This window comes from Zootermopsis nevadensis, unplaced genomic scaffold (genome assembly GCF_977971745.1).
Source record: "Zootermopsis nevadensis isolate Lab colony 2312 unplaced genomic scaffold, Znev_1.0 Znev_ptg000002l, whole genome shotgun sequence".
Taxonomy (NCBI): Eukaryota; Metazoa; Arthropoda; class Insecta; order Blattodea; family Termopsidae; genus Zootermopsis; species Zootermopsis nevadensis.
The window spans coordinates 23619045-23639745 of NW_028259134.1; the positions used below are offsets into that span (position 1 = coordinate 23619045).

The window sequence follows — 20701 nt, forward strand, 5'->3', positions numbered from 1 at the left end:
ATATTCAACCAGAAACGTTGAAGAATCCAGCCTGCGCTTCATGCATAACAGAAGAGGGCACAACTTCCCCCCTCCCCCTCACACGCCTCACCGTCAGAATAAAATTAGGAGTCGGTTCCTGGGAACATCAGCGTTTATTCTTACGTACACGCGAGCTCCAGCGACGTTTTCCTTCCTTAAAATGCGCATTTATTATGCACTTTGACTGATTGCGTTATTTCAAACTGTTGCCATATTGCGTTGTAGTGTTTTCTCTTGGGGGCCTGCTTCCAACATCTGGCTTCAGAGTGAGGGGAATCAAGGACACCCAGAGTCGTGTCAGACGATGCGGCCCGGGTTTGACGCCGTGTACTGAAATTAGCCCGTGACAATTACCTCTGCAACACGTGAATTATCTGTTATTGTGCATTGCAAAATTCTTTACGTGTAGGCTGTGGGCCGTAATGGAGTATTTTGTTTCGCTGATCTCCCTCTTTCGTCAGGAAGTGCTCCGTGTGCAGGCGCTTAGGGGTTTAGGGATGTGAACGGGGACAAGTCTGCAAGGGGCGGCATCCCATAAGACAGCCATTTCTAGGAAGTAACCTCTGACCCACGGCCCGATAATGATCCGCAGATCGTCTCTTCGATGAGAGACTGAGACAGACTTGCGATAACCGAAACGTCGTTTCCGTGGCGATGTTCAGTTCGCAGGCAACCCTTGCCCTCAGTTCATGACGAGCCGCCTGTAACGCGCCTCATACTTCTGTCTCCTTCGGTGTTTGAATTTTTCATGATTCCGCGCGGTTTCTCATCTGCGTCTATTTCTTATAACCGCCCTTCATATTTCCTTCGAACTTCCTCGTCCTGTTTATTCCTTTCTTTCCAGAAAGGAAGTTTTAAAAGCTGGCAAACGACGCTACTTTGAAAACTGAATTGTGTCCGGCGTTTGCAACTTCCATGATCCTGAAGGCATCTACGGCGCGAACCTGAGTACTCATTTCTCCTCTTACCCATTGTTCTGCTAGATCTTTTCGTGATTTTCTTCAGTCTCTTTAATAGGATTCTGCGGCGATAAGATCTGCCTTGAGATAGGTCACGTCCGTCTCCTTCCACATCCGTACGTATTTACCGACCGTCTCATTTGATGCTACGTAAACTCTGCAGTTGAAGCAGCGTCATTAAATAACCTAGAAATTAGTCATAGTGGTATGCAAAGGAGGAACGTCAGCGGTGAACTGTGAAGAGAGTGCCTGGCGTGAATGTGAAAATTTTCTGTTCCCATTTCAACCTTTGGTTCTCGGCCGCGTGCATTATCATCGCGGAGAGCCAGAAGTCTGAGGTTTGGACCTCTCTCGCTGCGTATCGCGTAACTCCATAGCACGAAACAGAGCTACGATTTCCTTTGACGTCTCACTTCCCCTTTATTTATATTTCTTTATGTACATCTCTCTACATTCAATTCCTTTACTCGTGGCGCTGTTTCACGTAAGCGCAGTCTTAAAGTAACTCTTCGTAATGTCCTGACAGTCAGCTCTGTTTCCTTCAAAACCCAATAAATGCAACAAAGAAATAGATTAAATTTGCGTCTCAGGGATTTCAGTTGAGCGCTCGGGAATGTAAGTCGGACCGCTACGGCATTTCTGTGTACTCCGGGGTCACGACGAGAGGTTAGAGCCGGATGGTGCCTTGACGCTACGACCGCCTCGTTACCCATCGTCCAACGACGCGAGTTGGAAGACTGTCGTTCAGCATCCTAAAATTATTGGAAATTTTGCTGTGAGTTCGGTCTTGTGTGTCCCTGACGCTATGAGCGTTTGTAGTGATAAAATGGCAGTGTTTATGTGTGTCTGCAAATACGACGATAACTGTGTAAGACTTGAGGTTCTCACAGCGGTGAGTATGAAGATTTCTGTCTTCTGGGTTATTGCGCTGTGTAGTCTGGTCGATGTTAACCAACGTTTCAGAGGTCATACTGCCTCCGTCATTAGGGCGATCGCCCTGATGACGGAGGCAGTATGACCTCTGAAACGTTGGTTAACATCGACCAGACTACACAGCGCAATAACCCAGAAGACAGAAATCTTCACGACGATAACTGTTAAAATTTTCCAGTCTTTGACTAACGCGACCCTCCATGGAAGGCGCGAGCCCTATCCTTGCAGACCGTGGTCATGATTCACTGGGAGCCGTTCCTTCGCTTCCCACGGGAACACTTAATGCATTATGGCATTCCCGTCACGCGCCAACTTGATTCGATTCTCCTTTAAGCAGAGGATCGTCCCACGGGACGCCGTGTTATCGAGACGTCATCAGCGAGTTCCTGGTCACCGGTTTTGACCGAGGTCCGACACTTCGGTCGCTCGTCTTGAGGACGGAACAGCCTCTTGCTCTATCTTTTTCTGTCTGGTAAGTGGATACCGACGTTTCGAACAAGCATGCCTGAAGAAGAAAGTGTCTTCATCGCTGTGATAATCTCAGTTATCACAAATCAATCATTCTTTGCTAATTTGTTCATTATTCATTCGGTTACTCGGCCGGTGTTGTAATGAATGAATGAATTACCCGCCTCGTCATATAAACACTGACCCAATCAATCATTTACTTTGTAGTTTTCTAAGTTATGTGATTACTTCATATAATATCGTGTCGCGTGTAAGTTTAGATTGACGAATTTAAAGGAAGACGCTTGGTATAAGCGTTCACGAAGCAGACTTTGTTCCAGACAGAAACTGTGACGAGATTTAAAAGTTTGTGCTTCATTTTGTTGTCCTCTGTGTTATTTCTCCATCTCCCCCTCTCTCTGCATGAGTTACACGTGAATGCGTTAATTGTTTACAGTTAACGGTGCGTTATTGTCATGGTTAATGTTTTAAATGAAACAAAATTAAAAAAATCGGACGGCCCGAAGTGTTCAGATCGCTGGTTCTCGGTCAACAAGTGGCAATGATTCCGCCATCCAACGCTGGTTTAGAAGAGGGACTTGGCGTTAAATTAACGAGCGTTTTGTCCGTCGAAATCCGAGGAATAATAACGGGGCTCGCCCCGATTCGCGATACAGCAGCGAACATTATGAAACACCGCGGCGGAATTATGATTATTTCGCTCTAGTCGTCCATTTGTATGTACGTCCCTTTTGTGATGAATTATGGCCGTTCATTACTCGTCTCCCCACGTCGGAGTTCCTAATTTGAAATATCTGGTACCGATAATTAATGTGCAAATTGAAGGCTCATATGGAAACATTAAAGGTGGGAGTGTAATTTCAGTTTGAAAGCACGTGGCTACTCTGTCGGATCCATTGTGAGTCATCTACAGATCTGTTGGCCTTTCGAAGCACGAAGCTTGTGTACGTAATATTAAAATATCGAGTCCGTACCACAAAGAAAACACAACACGTCTCCATTGCAGAGATGGACTGGCTAAATTCTTTCTCGTTTCATTTTTGTCTTGTTAACGCAAGTACTTGGGACGGCGACGTTTAATAATTCCGAGGAATAAATCTTTAATTAGGGAGCTGGGAACTTTGTTGTCACCAGGATCTCGGAGCTGCTGCTACGTGGGTGGTGGATTCCATTTTATCGCCAGAATCTGGTGACAACCCTGGAAACAAGAAACATTCCTTGCGATCCTGTTGGTAAACTGCATCAGCATCACCGCACGAATAACAAATTCTGCCGTTGTAATGCTAGACTTCAGGGACCCACTAGCCACCACTGATAATTTTAGACTCGATCGCACGGTATCAATCCACTGGCCGCCACTGACAGACATGCTTAACCTTACCACACACAAGCGCTGTAATTGGATTCATGATCACGCCGTGAGACATGGGACCGTTCGGCAATGGTGGTTTAATTGGGCCATAATGATCCTTTCTAAAGGTTAAAAGAAGTGTCCTTTACTGCAAGGCGAGCCCCTAACCCTTAATGACTCCCTTCTCCCACAAGAAAGTTCGCAATTGCCTCGAATTTATTACAGCTCTCGCCCTGAATAAGAAATCTGCAGACGGCAGAACACGCCGAGCCACGACCGCGTGTGTCTTCGTTGATTTCGAAGTAGCATTTCAATTCAGTCAATCGATGCCAACCCAGGGAAAGAAATTTTAAATTTTTGTGTAGCTCTCTGACGTCATACATCGGCGATTTTGAGAGTCGCTTTGATTCTTTTGTTTTATTTTGATTTTAGCTGCCGATGCGACTATTTCTGTTTGAAGGTTGGTACAGCACAAATGCTCTCTCCTTCCTGATTCCCGTTTTGCTGAACCGGGGATTAGGGAAGTTCTCTTTGCATTGACGGAAACTACATAGAATTTCAGGAGGCAGAGTGTAAACATGCAGAACTCGGTCTGATCGCTGATGAGCGCTTTTATAAACATTAGGTGTGGTGACGAGTACGCCGTGAACCTAATCTGGAAGGAGACGAACGGATGGATTGGTGTGCATCAGCCGAGATGTCGCTCTTTAATTGAAGATGACTGTCTACTGGGTTGAGCATTCGTCGAAACGTCGGTGAACTTGTACCAGGCCACACGGAAGACAGACGTCTTCATGATGACGAGGTCCTCACACAGAAATTTCGTCACAGAGCTCAAATTTTGAGGTGCCTCAATCCAGTTTGCAATATTCGTTCTAGAAATATACTCCTTTCTGATTCCTGGTTTGCCGGAAGTTCTTTTACCATAAAGTTTTAAATTTTTCTTCGTTACGACATCCATCCCATTCTGACGATACTAATAGAAGCGTGAATTGAACCAGCATCTGCAAGGACCACAGTCCTTCTCGACGAGGCAGTAACTTTTGAGCTGGTGAAGAATTTCCTTTTCTCCTCTTTCCTCTTGCCTTAAACCCGTCCATCTATTTCCAGGTCTTTAGAATGAGCTCTTCCCTTCAAATTCTTCAACAAAATGCAAAGCTGTTATATGATTTCCGCAGTTTCCCTCGCTACTCGCCGCCTTCCAGATCCCTTACCATTGTCATCGCTGTGATCTCGAGGATTGCCACCGTCTTCGCATCTTTGTTCTCTTTTGCTCCAGATTTACATTTCCAAGTGCCGTTCGGAATCCGAGTCACTTGCGCGCGTGTATTAGCATTGCCATTAAGTCGTGTTTGCGCACTAACTGAGCTGAATATCGCCCTTAAGAGCTTGTATAATTTCAACATGAAACGAGAATTACACTCAGCCAGCAGCTAAAGTTGTCTTGTTTCCATTACTGCTTTGTTTAAACATTGTTATTGTTATTATTATTATTATTATCTCATCTATTCACCACTTCCATGTACCCGAGACAGACCTTGTCCCTTAGGTACATGGGGCAGCAGCTATTTCCGGGATCCATATTGTTTTATACTTACCTGGAGTAGGGGTTACCGTGATCCAGAAGGCGGTTCCCCCAGGGTGAGATCCTTCCAAGGCACTTCGGTTGGGTTGACCCCTGCGATTGCCCCTAATGTGGGTAACTCGGGCGCGTAATTTATTATTATTATTATTATTATAATTAGGACGCGTGTCTCCGGTGGGAATGGAGCGCGGTTTCGTGTTTTGAATCCGTCTCTTCGGGTCGCATAAAAACTTCCCGCGACTTCGAGACGCTCGGCGTTAATTTTGTGTTTCTTGTCCCTCGAATACTGGCAAGCAAAATGGGAATGGAAATTTTGTTTAATAAAAATTCAAACTCTATTAAAAGCAAAGTACATCCGAAGTGTTTCCTTTTAATATTTTTGTAAGAGTGAAAAAGAAATTAAAGATTCATGAACACTATTCACAGCGTAGCTTATCTGAGTGGCGACAGGAAGTTTGTGCGTCGCTGGTGAATGGTATCTGCCGTCTGCGATGGCGATTGGCTGTTCAGAATTAACATTTCAATGACGGAGAAAATTCAGGCGCAGATATTACATTTAATTTTCTATTGTATTGGTATTTACCATGGATTTAAAGCATTAGGATTCATTTCTGCGCGCCGGTCACGATGGTATATGATGGAACCCGGGACCTCCCGGATACAATACAGCGCTACACGAGCCTTCTGAATGATTGTGTTCACTTCTAGGGATCGGGCAGCAGGCCGTCATAAGTAAGTTACCGCCGTGTTTTGTCATGCGTTCTGCTCATGAAGTGCGCGGAGTAGACTGAACGCATGATTCCGGAGTCAAGTCTATGCGTAAGCCCGCGTGTCCAGGACGCCTGAACTGATTTGGATGGAGTTTAATTTTGGTCGGATTTTCCGCGAAGCGTTTTCAGGGAGCAACTGTTGCTGAAGATTGCGATTTGTCGAGGTCTTCGTGGTTTTCGTTCAATCCTCCATCTCTTCTTATTCCTCCTAAGGTCCAGGGTTCTCTCCCCTCAGCGCCTTGTTCCCCCAAAGACCTTGAAGTCCGAGCTTCGTCAACAACAACAGCTCTCTTCAGACGAGAACTGCGGCAAAGCTGGAGGCAGGAACTTCTTATGATTCGAAACCTCTTGGACGGAAGAGGTGGAGGACCCGGTTCCTTGGATAGGAAACACGTGGATTCCTTGTCTCATTAAAACTTAGCAAAGTTTCGGAAAGAGGAGATTTATTAGTGCGCATTTTGTCCGCGGACTGGACGCCGATGAAGACAGTTCAACCTGCCACGACATACAGAGGAGCGCCAGTAGCTACTTAACGTTATTTCTTGAGTACGCTGATAGTGGTTGCATTCAGCTCCTTTCTGTAATGCAGATTTAACAGGACAAATTCGGTTCTTCTGACCTCAGCCGTAATGAAATGTATCTTTCGTTGAAATTTTAAGTGGTCACGAAACAATTGTTTCACGATTTCAGATGTTTAATAGCGCTCTGAAGATGTTGAGATGGGCTGGGAATGTCGCACGAATGCATGTAACACGAAACTCTTTTGATAAGAGTTCACGAGGTAGACCAAGAATTAGGTGGTGGCTAGTGGGGAAATCTGATTGGTTCATTCCTGTGTCATTTAGCGATGCTGCTTCAACTGAGGTGGTAAGGTTATCATGAGTGGTCGGTGAGCTCGTTTGTCTGTGGCTGTAAAGGCGAGTCAGCTTCTGAGGAAAATATTAATTCGGAAGACGAGAGCAATCTGCAATTCAAGAGCTGTACGTTCGTAGAAACGAAGGCGCTAAAATTGGTACACAGTCGGCGGAATGGACTGGTCGTTAGGTTGTGGGGACACTCAGAGACAGCGTTGCCCCCCCCCCCCCCCCCATCAGCAATTCAATCGGCGTGCTTGTATTATTGAACGTAATTCAGTTTGGGACAATCGTGAATTGGGGACATAATGATAATGCAGCCAGCGTGTGGCTTACGCACCGTTCGTAAAACAATGAGATTTCGGCGTGGCTTGCAGTCGGAGCCAGATCGAAATTATTTACGAAACATAAATTGAAACGAGGAATCGAATTTCCATTTTGTTCTGATGGGAATCGAATCCATTGGGACGCCAGTTCAATGCGTTGAATGGCACTGGGTGAGGGGGCGTCTGCCACCGGTTATTATGATTCTTGTCACCCCCAATTGCTATGCGACAAAACTATGAGCACAAACAGAAGAAACACGACATCTCCCGTAACCTGGTTACTGCATCGGATTTTACGATCCTCACTGTTCTCATAGTTCCTTTGTTTTAGTTTGAAAAAAGTAGGAATTTCGTAAAATATTATGGCAACGCGATACAAAATTTTGCAGATGTACGAGGTTCATCGTGCGAAGGGTAAAATAATGGTTCCTCATTATTTAGTCAAATCTGGTGTTCATTTCACTTCAGAGATTAGAATAAAGTCATTTATGTGAGGTTATATCCCACGCCTGTAAAGACGAAGTCAATACTTTTTTATGTTCTCCTGTACACAGCAAGACGTCTAGGGCTCTAGCCATTTTCGTAATTTTTAACTGAAACACGACGTTTCGAAGACTGATTTCTGTCTCTCCGAAACGACATTTTAATTAAAAATTATGACGATGGGTAATATCTATGAAATGTGTTATTGAAAAAAAAAACGCTGTTGTCACAACCCTTCATATTTTACTGTTTTTAGTTGTTGAACATGGAAATTACACGCCAGCGAGCAAATGTGCCCGGACGGAAAGCCTTGTTTGAATAAGAGATTTTCACTCACGCCGAGGTTTGCTATGCTAGCCCGCCCCCTGACTGTCACTGACTCGCGTGCTTCGTAGTTCTGCCCCCGTGAAAGTAAAAATCGCTCTCCAACTGACACGTGTCCTCGCCTCCTTCCACCCGCGAACAAATTTAATTAAGCGGAACTTCCTGTGCCAGAGCAAACAGGACTAATATGTTACGTTTTGGACGCGATGGTAACAGAAGCTGCCACCCGCTGATGCGTCGCCCGCGGGGCCAACTCTCACCTGCCCATTATGTTTGCGAAGCGTCCACTTCGATTTATCGAAGCGTCCACTTCGATATCTTTTCGGGCCCGATCGATCGGTTCGCCGTCACAAAATCCGGACGTTCGTCACCTTGGTCACAAAAGCTTGTTATTCGACGCAGATTTAATTTCCTATGATTGTCAAATTAACATGTCCGTCACGCTCGAATAATTTCGATTTAATTCGCATAACAATACAAGAAGTCGTGTACGTATTACGATTAAATAATCGATGTCATCGTAAGATGGAAGTTGTTCGAATCAGCTGTTGTCAGTACTCTAAGTAAGTGAAGTTAGGAGACAAAGAGGGCCGATTGAGAGCCCGAAGCATTCCTTTGTCTTATTTAAATCACATCCAGTTTCATACAAACGAGACATCAGACTGACACTGACAACTAAGGGCTTGCACATTGAGGTCATTTCTGCCAACATACAAACAGAGGAGTGATGTCCTCTGGGGCGATGACAGCGCCATAATGCAACAGCTCTCCGCGAGTTTGATTGAATTGTTACTGTGCCCCCCCCCCCCTCTCTCTCTCTCTCTCAGTGACAGCTCGTTCAGCGTCGTCGTTGTCGGGGCGGGAAGGTTGTAGTTCGCATGTCTTCTGAGTGCGTTATCTGCTGTTCCTCGCTCCTAATTGGCTTTCAATTAACTGCGTTGCAAGAATGAATCTGTTAGCAATTCACAGAGCCAGAAATTATTTTTTGTTGTAATTTGTGAACTAGTAGCCACACTTAAAAAAATTCTTAACGAAGAATTTTGTGTCTTAAGAATATATATTTCATGGTGGGGGGCGGGGGTGAGAGACATTTTAAAAAAAAATCTGTAATTTTTATATTTGAGTTTCGTGTAAAGTAGGGGTTTAACTCGGTCGATACGAACCGAAATTCAGTCCGGATTCCAGTATTAAATAGTAGCAAAATCTGTTCAGTGTTGCCATTGCCTAAGTTGAAAGAGCGTCGTTAAATAACGCAAGAGTAAAGAATGTTCGTCTTATTGATTTATAGTTCACTTTAATTTGTTAAGAATTAGTTAACTTCGAGGCGCCTCCTAGGAGCCGTGCTCTTCCAGCGTTTCCAAGAATTCTGCTTTCTCCCCTGGGAGTGGCAGTGTTCATGCCTTAATCACTTTGAAAGTTTTCTCGGAGTTTCGCGTACCGGCACGGCGAAGTTCCGTGTGGGCCGAAGCGAGATCTCGCGAATCAAAACTTCGAGCAAATTATATCAGAAGTGGCTCCAAAATATAACAAGTACATCCCACACTTTCGTGTACTCATCAGGAGTACCCGTACGTGTCAGAGGTTGGCCAACGTTTCAGACGTATACTTACAGCTTCCATCATCTGGACAATGATACAAGCAGCAGGCATCTCTGAAACGTCGGCATCCTTCTGACAGACTACACATTACAACAACTCAGAACAGAGTCATCTTTACACCCCCCGCCGTGAGAACCTGAAATCTCACTTGCCTGAATTGTCGGACACACGTCACTCTGCCGAGTTCTACAGGCTACATACATTTAAGGATGAGCGGGTTCTGTAGAGGAACTCTCGCGCGCATTTGGCTTCTAGCTTCCACTACTCGTGCGACAGATTTCGATGCAAATCTTATGAAAACTCTCTCCTTTACCTGCTGGCCAAATATTTGCTCTTTTCCTGTTCCCCACGAGGCGTGAATCAGTTCGCAGAGCTGCCGTCTGCTTGCGTGACGTCATAGTCATTTTTCCTGTTGGTCCTTTGAGCTGGAGGCCACGACGGCGACGACAAGGAGACATTCGTGAGACGTGAGATTCTCACGGCGTCGGCCAACAACCAGCGAACTATCTAAGTACCCCCAGCATTGTAAACAACGTCATTAAATAAGCAACGAAACGTTTACACCCAGTGTTACAAGACCGTGCGATTGAAATGCTGTTGTTAAATAATCCAAGAGTCTTGCACTCGTAATGGGCCATTGGAGCACTAATGGACACTCAAACGAAGATTACTGATCCTCGGGCGGTGGCCCTAAACATCCACACGTCTAAGGTGTTTCGTACAGTGAAGTCGGTTTCTAAATGGGAAACTTAGTTGCGTGGAACAAAGCTGAAGTTGGTGCGGCCATATTTGAACCACCAGCGGACTCTAGAGACGGTCTCTCTCTCTCTCTCTCTCTCGTGCGGTTTTTATCACACGCCCCAGGGGGAATTTTCCTGGGAATTTCTAAACTACACGCGAACTTATAAGGACAACAACCGCCGATACGAAGTTGCTGTGAGTTGAAACACTAGGCAGAGTTTGGCACAAAGGCCTCTCAGTTCCGGGCAACTTCTGGTTGACTTAACTGAGCTTTCTGGCTTAGTAGCGCAGTGATACGACGACTGGCGTCGTCTCCGTAGGACCTTGGCCCTTTAGCCGGAAGGCGCGTCGGTTCCCTCGAAACTGGAACAGAGAAACGCGGTCTTTAACGTCGAGGGAAGAAAACTTGGACCCGGATGTTTGGAGACTGCTGCTGGGGAGGGCGGGGGTGTTATGACGAAACTCTGGTGAAAATCGCGTAGCAAGGAGCTGCATCATGTTTACTCTTCGACTTTTCGTCGTTGTTATCGATAAATTAAGTTGAGCTGACGTGGGTGGGACGTGTAGCACGCAGCAGGAAATGACAAATACATACAAAATCATGATCGAAGATTCTCAAGGAAGGGACGAATCGGGAGATATCGATACATGTCCGATTCAGAGACACGCCTTGTTTGTCAAACGAGTGATGTCGGCTGAATCGTGCCGTGGCCCATTATAATTCGTGCTACTGGATCTCACTTCACCTGTCTCTGACGTACATCGGCGCTGAAAAGTGGCTGCTTTGTCCCAAGGTATCCGTAACGTATGGGAGCGACGTTTTGCTCTCGTTTTCCGTCGCCGAGGAAGAGAGGCGAACTAAAGCCGAGCGAAGGAACGCGCCGAGCCAAGTGTGTGCCTGGAACCGAGGACCGGGAGCTTAATGGAATGATTTCCATACGTAAACACCAGCTCAGCGTCGATTCTGGAGTTACTTCGTCTTCTTCAGGAAATGACGTCAGAGTCTTCGGCACAGAGTCTCGGGACGGCGGAAGTTAGGAAGAGAGAAAGAAACTGGGGGAAACTGCAGAGGCTCTTTACGAAATAGATTAAACTTCAATGAGAGAATTTAATGAAATTTTGACTTCGTTTCGGATGGCTATGCTATTCAATACCTTCCTTCTGTTCTCAAGAGTTATTAGTTACGAATTCGTCGTTCCTCGGCTTCGCTGCACTAGGGCGCCGGTCGAATTTTGGAATAATTGTTACAAGTGCGTCGCTCCTCACCGCCGCGGTGTTCTGGCGTCTTAATAGCGTCTTCTCCGGCTTTATCTGTTCCGCTTATAATATCAGCCAATTAAAGCTGAATTGGAGGGGACTCATGTTTGTTTTTATTTTGGTCTTGTTAATTTTAATCGAACGCCGTCCTCTTTATTAAATAACACTGACCTTGAACTTTGTTTCAAGTGAATTAGGAAATGTACGCTTTCCTCAAAAAATTCTGACGCACAAGCTGGCCGTTGCATTGCCAGTTTTCGTTTATAATTCGTGGCGTAATTCTCGTAAGGAAACGTATTTTGGGGCGTGGAGGCTACACGTAATTTCTTCTGTGTATTGCTCTCCTCCGTCTCACTCACTGCACGCAGACGCTGGTTCTGACGCGCGGGCTTCGTGTCCGGAGCAATCCGCTTACGCCCTTCTTCCCTCTGGACGGAAAAGGTCGCAGTGACGTCGGGAAATTCTGCCTCACAAACACGAATTACAGAGACGAGTTTTGTAGACCGGCGCGCTCCGGGACCAGAATTTCCTGCATGTTTCTGCGAATCGATAGTTAATCAGGAATTCTTTTATTAAGTTTCCATTGTCTTCTTTATTGAAGTGGTGCATGGAAGAAGAAGAAGAAGAGAAAGTTCTTTAGTGAGGACGGCTTTCACGTTGATTGTAGTTACACCGAGTGGAAAGGGCGGGCAGGGCCGGAAACACTCCGTAGCCAAACATCCCCGAGGAGAAGGGAGAATCCTGATAAAATTGGGCTCAGAACCTTCACGGACATTCTGTAAACATTTAGAGACGCCGAAGTATGACGTTTTGCGTCTCGTCCACCTGAGATTTAGATAGCTCTTATTTGACAGCCCCAGAATCTAAACCAACGTAACCCTAGCGGTTCGAAAAATATTGTTTTACGAAAGACGTAGAAACACTTCTAGTCCACGTTGGACGGACTGAAAGCGTGAGCGTCGGATTCGCGTCTGAGCGCACGCGCAAAATGAACTTCAATTAGTGGGTGTGTATGTTTGCAGTGTAATTGATTAATGCTAATAACCTGTGTGTTTCCGTCTGCTGTGGTAGCGAACTGTAACGATGGTCCGTTTACATTGCAAATGTTTGTGTATAGTCACGTGTCTCAGTTATTTGCCCCGAGGATGGCGGCATTGATAAGCGGAGAATTTCGGGCAATGTCGAAATGAAAATTAAGCTGTTCATTGCGTCGTGGTTGCCAGAATAACACAATTTCGTTCTAAACCGAGGGAAAGTTTTTTTGGTTCGTTACAATTCCAAACGCAACGTGCTGAGACTGACACTGGCTTCGCCCTTGAAACTCTTACAGTGCCTTATCTGGTCAAGAAATCACCCGCGTTTACGAAACCCGACAGTCCACAAAAAATCGTGCTCTTGGACGTCGAGTAAATTTAACGAAGTCGACACCTTCATTTTAATACCAAGCCAAGTGTTGTCACTATTAGCATCTCATGCTACCTCGCCTGGTCGTCTCCCCCTCGTTTATTGAATCGCTCCAAGGGCATTGCCACAGCATTTCTGTCGTCATTTCGTCTTCAGTAGGCCAGGAATGTTCACGGGCACCGGACAGCAGACGTGAGCAGCTTAGAGAGGCAGTCGTACCCAGGGGCACTGAATGCCTGATTAAAACCCCGTGTCCAGCCAGTAACGGGTTAAGAATCCGTGGAGCGAAACCTCCCCCCATACGTCTCTGCTCACGGAAGTATCAGAGGCAACGCTACGTTGTTACTGCAGCTATAAACCCCCCCCCCCCCAACAGCGCAGAGTGTAATTGATTTGGGGGGGGGGGGGGCGAAACCCGTGTCGTGTGAATTATAACAGAACCTTCAGTGAAGTCAGCTGAGATGAATGCGTGAACTTATGAACTTAGTGTTGTGTGAAAAAATGGCGCCACTGTTTCGTTTTTATCTAGACACGTGGACGCGGAGGGTTAGCACGGTGGTCTGTAATCTTGGCCAGGTCGGATGCGTGACGTTTCGTAAAAGGAGGGGAATCTCTTGAGTGAATGAGCGACTGTTAGCTTCTGAAGAGGGGCGCTGCTGCGTGGCCCATGTACATGTTTCTGAGACACCCTGTGCTTGAAGTTGGCGGCGTGGAAGGTGTAAAGTTGACGTCTGCCTGTGTGAGCTTACCGTATCACTTCATGTCCCAGCTTCGCTGTCCTGCTCACTTAATGAGCGGACGTAATGCGTTTTGACTTCTCTTACCTGACTGCAACCGACTGTTTTACGACGCTTCAATTTCCTCGTCGTAAGGCGATGTCTCGACTTTCATGTTAACGACTGCATTAGATAGTTAAATAGTTGAAGTTCGCAGTAAACGCGCTGCTGTCTCCATATGAAGACTTTTTTCTGGTTAGTGGGTACGCGGGTCTCCATGGTAACGTCTTTCAGTAATTGGCTTTATCTGGCGAGACGGATCATCTCAAAATCTAAGCAAATCCAGATCAAATTCGGTAATGCTCCTGAACGAGATATATCGGGCGTGGTATGAGAAGGGTCCGAACCGTGCATTCTTAATATTCAAGCTCGCGGTTGCACCACACATCGATTCTGAAGCGCCTTCTTTGTTTGAATCGTGGACGGGCTGCTTGACTGACACTACCGATTCTTCTCGTGGCACATGCCTTGCACTGGGCCGTGACTGCGTCTTCCAGTCGTTGGCACTCGGTCACCGTCACATCTGACTGACTTATAAATACCCCTTCATTAAATTCTGGAAGTGAATCTCTGCGCACTTCCGTTGGCTCATTTAGGTCTGAGTACTCTCTCCTCGCCGCCTTGGTAGGCGTCGTTGAGTGAGCCATGAAACAAGGAGACGCTGGCTGCGATTTCTGAAACCAGAGTCCGCATCTGGTCTTGAAGCTGATGGACTTATCCAAAATTTGCGTTTGCAACCTGTTAACGCCGTGGAGATGAACGTTCATGCATTCTTGACGTCGTCATGACAAAACCCGACGTACGAGTCGAAACAAGCTGTGTGAAGCTTTCCGCAACTCCCGGTTTCGTGGTTTTGAATCGATTTACTGTTATTTTCAATTTACAGCAAGATGGCTGCTTCGCTTACGAGATATAAGGTCTGTCGCGTGGCCCTTAGTGGCGTAGTGTTTTAGAGTATCATTAATTTGGCCTGCCCTCGCGAAAGACATTTCGTGGCCTTGTTCATTTACATATAAAGAGCCAATGCAGTGTGTCTGGTGGGTAAATTATCACCTCGGGCCGCCGGCGATGCGTTGCCATGGCAACAGCGGGATGCGAGTATCCGGCCTCCTCTCTACCAAGCGCGCAACGCATCAACGTCAGTCTGTCCTTGCGTTTCGTCTTAGAAACTTCTGAACAGATATCGACTAAACTTGGTATTACAGGTCTTCGGTTGAGCGAAATTAATTTTTTCTGAGGTTTGAAATTCTCACCGCCGTGAAGATGGCAGTGGTCGTTTGTGACTGGTTACCGACGTTTCGTCGCTAGTGCCGATTGTTATTAGTTTATGTTTTACTAACCTGTATCAACTGAGGAAGTTCAGAGAGGGTATACAACTGGACAGCTCGAAGCTGTGTCGTCCAGTGGCGTGAGATTCAATCAGGAAGCGTAGTTTCGGTTGAGTTACATGATCTTGTAAGAATCCGCCCTTGTGGTGTACCTTGTTCAGGTCAGTTACTTAGAGATGCGTAGTGGACCTGTGTTCGTGGTCTTACTCGATATCAGTGTTCACTTGCACCGATGAGTAGCTGGAATTTTGAACGGTTTGTTAGCCGCCAGCGATCAGTTTGTCATGTTTTGAGAACCACAGCTTTGAACCGAAAAGGGAAATTATATAAATGTGTGGCGAGCATTTTGTAAAAAGCTCCGCGCAGTGCAGGCGAGCAGGCAGGCAGGCCCTTCAGTGCAGCAAGTGTTCATGGCGGTACATTGCTTCTCTAACGTGGCCCATTTTGTTCGCTGGTGAAATCCACTGGCAAAATAACTCAGCCGCCGCTCCGGGCACAAGGAAGGAGCTACGAGCTGTATAAAGAATTTACGACTAGCCGACAGAGAGCAATACGTCTCTCTCTCTCTCTCTCTCTCTCTCTCTCTCCCTCTCGCCTCGACACGAATTATTTCTTCACTCTTGGCGTCGTACCGCGCGGTGTCTGAAGGCACTTCCGTGGTTCTCCTCAGTACGCCCACCCAAGGTCTGGCCGGAATCAGATCACGTTCCACGACTGCATCAGTTCCACGTGCTATTGATGGACGTAAGCGCTTCGAAGGCTTGGAGAGATGACGGCGTGAGGACAGCGAACACGCCGACCGTTCGTCGTCTGTCAGCTTATTCGCTTTATCAGACGCGTTACCTGTCTCGAGAACGGAAGTAATTCTCCAAGCGATGTTCTTTTTCCCGTGAAATAAAAATGAAAATACGTCGATCCTCATAGGAATTTAAAAAAAAAATCGTCACGGAATTTAGTGCGAATTCAGAACGTCGTGAGTGATCTTCATTGCTAATGACGTTTATGTAGCATTTAATGACAATCTTCCTTTTACGCAGTGACGTTCTCGGGGCAAGTTGGCCGTCTAGCTGAACTGGTTGTATACCCCTGCTTTTTAGGCGCATAGACGCTAAGATCTGCGCAAAGTACCACAGGTTGCGTTCTTCCGGGCGCCTCGTCTGAGGCAGTTTTGAGCTACGGCAGAAACAGACACGTGGTCCCAGACCTTCCTAAGAGCTCAGAGTAGCTGGCTGAGTGCTCTAGTTAGTTACATTCTCGCCCCAGTGCACAGAATTGATATAAAGAGTTTCCTTACTTAATTTGGCCAACAGCTGCGTGCATTCTTCTTCTCCTTCTTCACCAATAACCACTCCTCGGATACGATTCAAGGAGCCTGAATTAGTTTTTCTGGCGATAATAAAACATTTTGTAATGGAGGCACGCTGTTAGACAAAGATTATGATTTATTGCTTAGGGATGTAATTGCCCGTAAAGTTGCCAGCATTGTGTACCAGTTGAAATTTTATTTTGGGAAATAAGAAGACGCAGCGAATTGGAAACATTTGCGAAATTACGTCTTGACGTCGTCTCATTTTTATAAAGTTTTTTTCTCTCTCGGTTTTAAGGAGAGACTGAAAATACGTGCACGCACGCACGCACATAAGCATGCGCGCGCACCGCTGTTGCACGAATGGAAATGGGATTTGAGTCTGTCACGACGGTGAAGATGCCCTCGAAGTTGGACTTTCGTGCTGCGGACTTGCAAGTACTTACCAACGTTTCGAAGGAACATGCTGCCTACTTCCTCAGGGGCGATAGGTGTTTTCGCCAGTCTGCTACCCGGAGCCCCTGCATCGACGTAGTTGAGAGCGTCGGTCATCGTGCGGACTGTGGGGCCGGCCAATAAAACGCTCGGTTAAATTTCGCTGAGTAAACTGAGCGGTCAGTGACGACTTCCCTCGTGTCAGTTCGTGTCCTGGAATTCTTGCAGATAATGCAGAGCTCGTTCTGACAGATCTGATTGATTGTGTCCACAGTGTAATCTACACGTTTGTATGCGGATCGGCTAATTTGTGGTTATTTTTCACGATCTCGTGATCTGAATCCGGTTTAACACGTGTCTTCCGTCTCTTCAGCTTTCCACACGTTTCGCCCTGGTTTATGAAGACGACGGCAATTCGCCTTAAACGCACTGACGCATGTCACACACGCGACTGGCACGTGGTGAGTGGAGGGCTGGACTCCGTCCTGAGTTTTGCTACGTGCTGTGTTCTTACAGGGCTAGGTTTTGGTTTTGAGCGTTCAGTACCAGTGTGGTACTTTTGATCCGCACTGTACGTCTCACGTTGGACCTATTAGATGCTTTCTTTAATTTCAAATACCAAGAAATCGCATTAGAACGCAATCATTTGTTGCTACTCTCTCTCTCTCTCTGCAAGATGTCTTTTAAAAATCGAAATTCTTTTGTTATACAGATCATCGATGCTCTTTTTCTATATGGACTTCCCCTACATTCGATAAAGCGATATTCTCTCTAATGCACTCGCTTTTGCGAGGCATTGAAAATCGATATATCTAACCTTTTCCCATTTTCCTTTTCGTCATCTTTTCCTTTTGCTCGCTCGTTTCTGTGCGTTCTTGTAAACTCATTTCTTTCTGTAACTTGAAAAACCCGTCTCCTAAAGGCTTATGATCCCCTTTGCCCCCCACCCCCCCCGCCCTCCGCCCTCCACGGCCCTTCTACGAGTTCTTCCTAACATGGCGACCACTCGACGCCCATTGCATTTTCATCTTAAACTCAGGCTTAACCCAATGTGTGTTTTGTTTAGCGACGCTGTGAGGATCTCAGTTAATGTGACTTCGAATAATGTGATAGTTAATGAGTGATGAATTGGAAAGGATGTGGCAGGAAGCGGCCTTGGCCTGATCTAAGGCGCCGCCTGAAGACGCTGAAGCTTCCTGTTAAGCCTTTTGTACGGGACCAAGGCCTGGTGTGTGTGTGTGTGTGTCCGTATCGTAACAGTCCGATGTAAAACGTTCAAAACTTCTTTTCAACTTCACCGATCTTTGGTCCGAGAAACATTTTATATGCGCAGGGTTTGAATCTCACCGTTTGTCAGTATTTCTTTATAAATGATGAGAAGTAGAAGGGAATCTTTTCTTTCGACGGTTGGCAGTAATTGAATCACGTATCAAGTATTCATATAGCTACATTTACTCCTCTCATCTTCTGTGTTCGTCCGGAACATAAGAATCCTTGGTTTCTATGGAAACTGAGCGAGACCGCGCCTTTAGAATACCTCGGGTCTCCTCCCTCCACCCCCTGCGCCCCGCAGAAACAACCATTTCCTCATCAGCAACAGCACAGAAGAAAGAAATGAAGCGAGGATTCTGGAACTGTGTTTGCAGAAACTCTTGAACGGTAGAGGCGAATTCAGCTGAAGATAATTGACGTGAAACGCTTATGCAACCATTCGTACAGAGGCGCTGAAATGATTGCGTTAGTTCTGATGCGATTTGGGCATTGGGCTGGAGTCCTCAGACTGGGGTAAAGCGTCCATCGCTAGACCAGGGCATCTGTTCAGTTCCGAACCCAGGGCCTCGAGTGTTCGAGGGGCTGGAACCTCAGATTTTTCAATAGACCCTGGTCTTCAGTCTATTATATTACGACGCAATCAAATTTCCCTTCTGCGCTTGAAAGCGACTGAAGCCGAAGGCCTGCATGCTTACTTTTCTGTTGTGGTGGTGGTCACACTGGTGACGAGGCGTGAACGCGAAGGGTAAATTGCTTTGGTGGGACCGTGTTCTTCTTGAAGCGGGATGATACCTGAAGACCACGGCTAAACCAATTAGGAGCAGCGAGTGTCTCATCTTGCGCTGAGTGGCGGGTTAGTCTGCTGCGGTAGGGGATTTATGACGCCACAGTGAAACCCGCTCATCAGGGGCGTCCAAAGCAGCCGAAAGCAGGAAGAGAGTGAGATTCGATGTCAGCATTGGTCTTCCACTTTCACGCCTGAAGATGGAGGCAGTCCGGACGGCATTAAAACGCAGATTCCGTTTTGCACCCCGTGTACGTCGCCTGCGAATCTGTGGCGGGAATTTTGGAGTGAGGATTTGCATGCCGACGAGAGAGAGAGAGAGAGTCTCTGTCTCTCCCTTCTCTTTGTCTCTATCGGCATTCAGCTGTGCTTATAAACGTTCTACACATCTTTGTACACTGTCAGGCTTAATTTATTGCTTATTTTGAAGCGAATTCCTTTTAATATAAACTCGAGGCTGCGCACTTGCACGCCGAGACGCGGACAAAACGATAAATATTCCAGGAGACTTGTTTCCCATCGCTCTTTTAGCACATTCGAGTCTTCCCGTTTATTAGAGAGACTTTGCGTTGTATTTTCTTATTCTCGGAACGAGAGACGTACGGGGTTTGGTTTCAGACAACTTTTATAGACACTGTTTAATATTTTCTCCTTCTCTGTAATGTACAGCAGGGGTAGGCAAAGTGAGGACCGCGGGAAACGTGTGGTCCTCGCAGTCTTTTAATGTGGCCTGTCACCCGTGGGATGTCTCCACACACACACGCACGGGGTTGTAGTAGAACTGCCCTGAGGACGAAAGTGACTGTGGGGGGGGGGGGGGGGTCTCAATCCTGTCGTCCACTCCGTCACTTGCAAGTGTCACTCTGTTGACGATATGACGAGTAACTGGCCTGAGCCAGGGGTACTCAAAGTACTCGTGTTTCGGAAGTAGTCATTATCAAATCGGCCAGCGTTATCCCGATGTCGCCTTCATTTTCTGTAATTGGACGATTTTTTTTTCTGATTCGTGTTTCGCAAAACAGCAGAAAATTGTAGACTGACACGTGACGCGCGGGTGATTAGTTGGCTGGAGCGCCTCTTTCCAGTTACCGCGCCGCTGGGCTCCTGGCGCACATCATCTGCTAATTAGCAGGCCCCGTGCTCGTTTGTGTGACGTCTGGCTCGAAGCTCGAAACGCTTTGACGGTGTCAGCAGAATCGTGTCGGATATTTCACTGTTCATATCCCCAGAAGGCGCAATCGCCTGCAGACGTGTTAATTTCATTCTGGCTTACGGGATTTAAGATCCGAGTTCCTCCGTCTTCTCAGTTGTGGCACTGATAAGTGTTGCTGGCGTTTGTAGACGTCTCCTTCTTTAGAGCAACAACTTCACTAAACGTCTGTCCAGATAGTTGACATAACCTTCACGATAACTTGAAAATACTATGTTGTTTCATAAATGACACTGCAGTGCTGATGCGAGTAACACTGCCCAGAAGTGTGACCGATTTGGATGAAACTTGGTTATGGTTACCGGCACGCACCAAACTTTGATTCGTCTAGCATGTTTTAGTGAGGGCCGTGTGTACTAAATTTAATCGAATCCTGTTCCTATTTTCCTACTGTCGGAGTTGTAACAGACAAGCCTGCGACATTGTAGCTTACGCCCTTTCTGCAGAGAACGCGTACAAATCTCGCCGCCAGGTTCACAGTTGTTTGATTAATCAGACTGCACTTTTCTTCGGTTG

The 20701-nt window shown here is 46.5% G+C and overlaps 1 protein-coding gene and 1 non-coding gene across 4 annotated transcripts in view; both read left to right on the top strand.

Annotated features, from left to right (window-relative positions):
* The window catches only part of LOC110835648 (uncharacterized), a 94684-nt gene that overhangs the window by 23029 nt on the left and 50954 nt on the right, over positions 1-20701 (top strand). The window lies entirely within an intron of this gene.
* LOC147875131 (U1 spliceosomal RNA) lies at positions 5323-5477 on the top strand. The gene has a single exon (XR_015537643.1). It is a non-coding gene; the product is annotated as a U1 spliceosomal RNA (small nuclear RNA).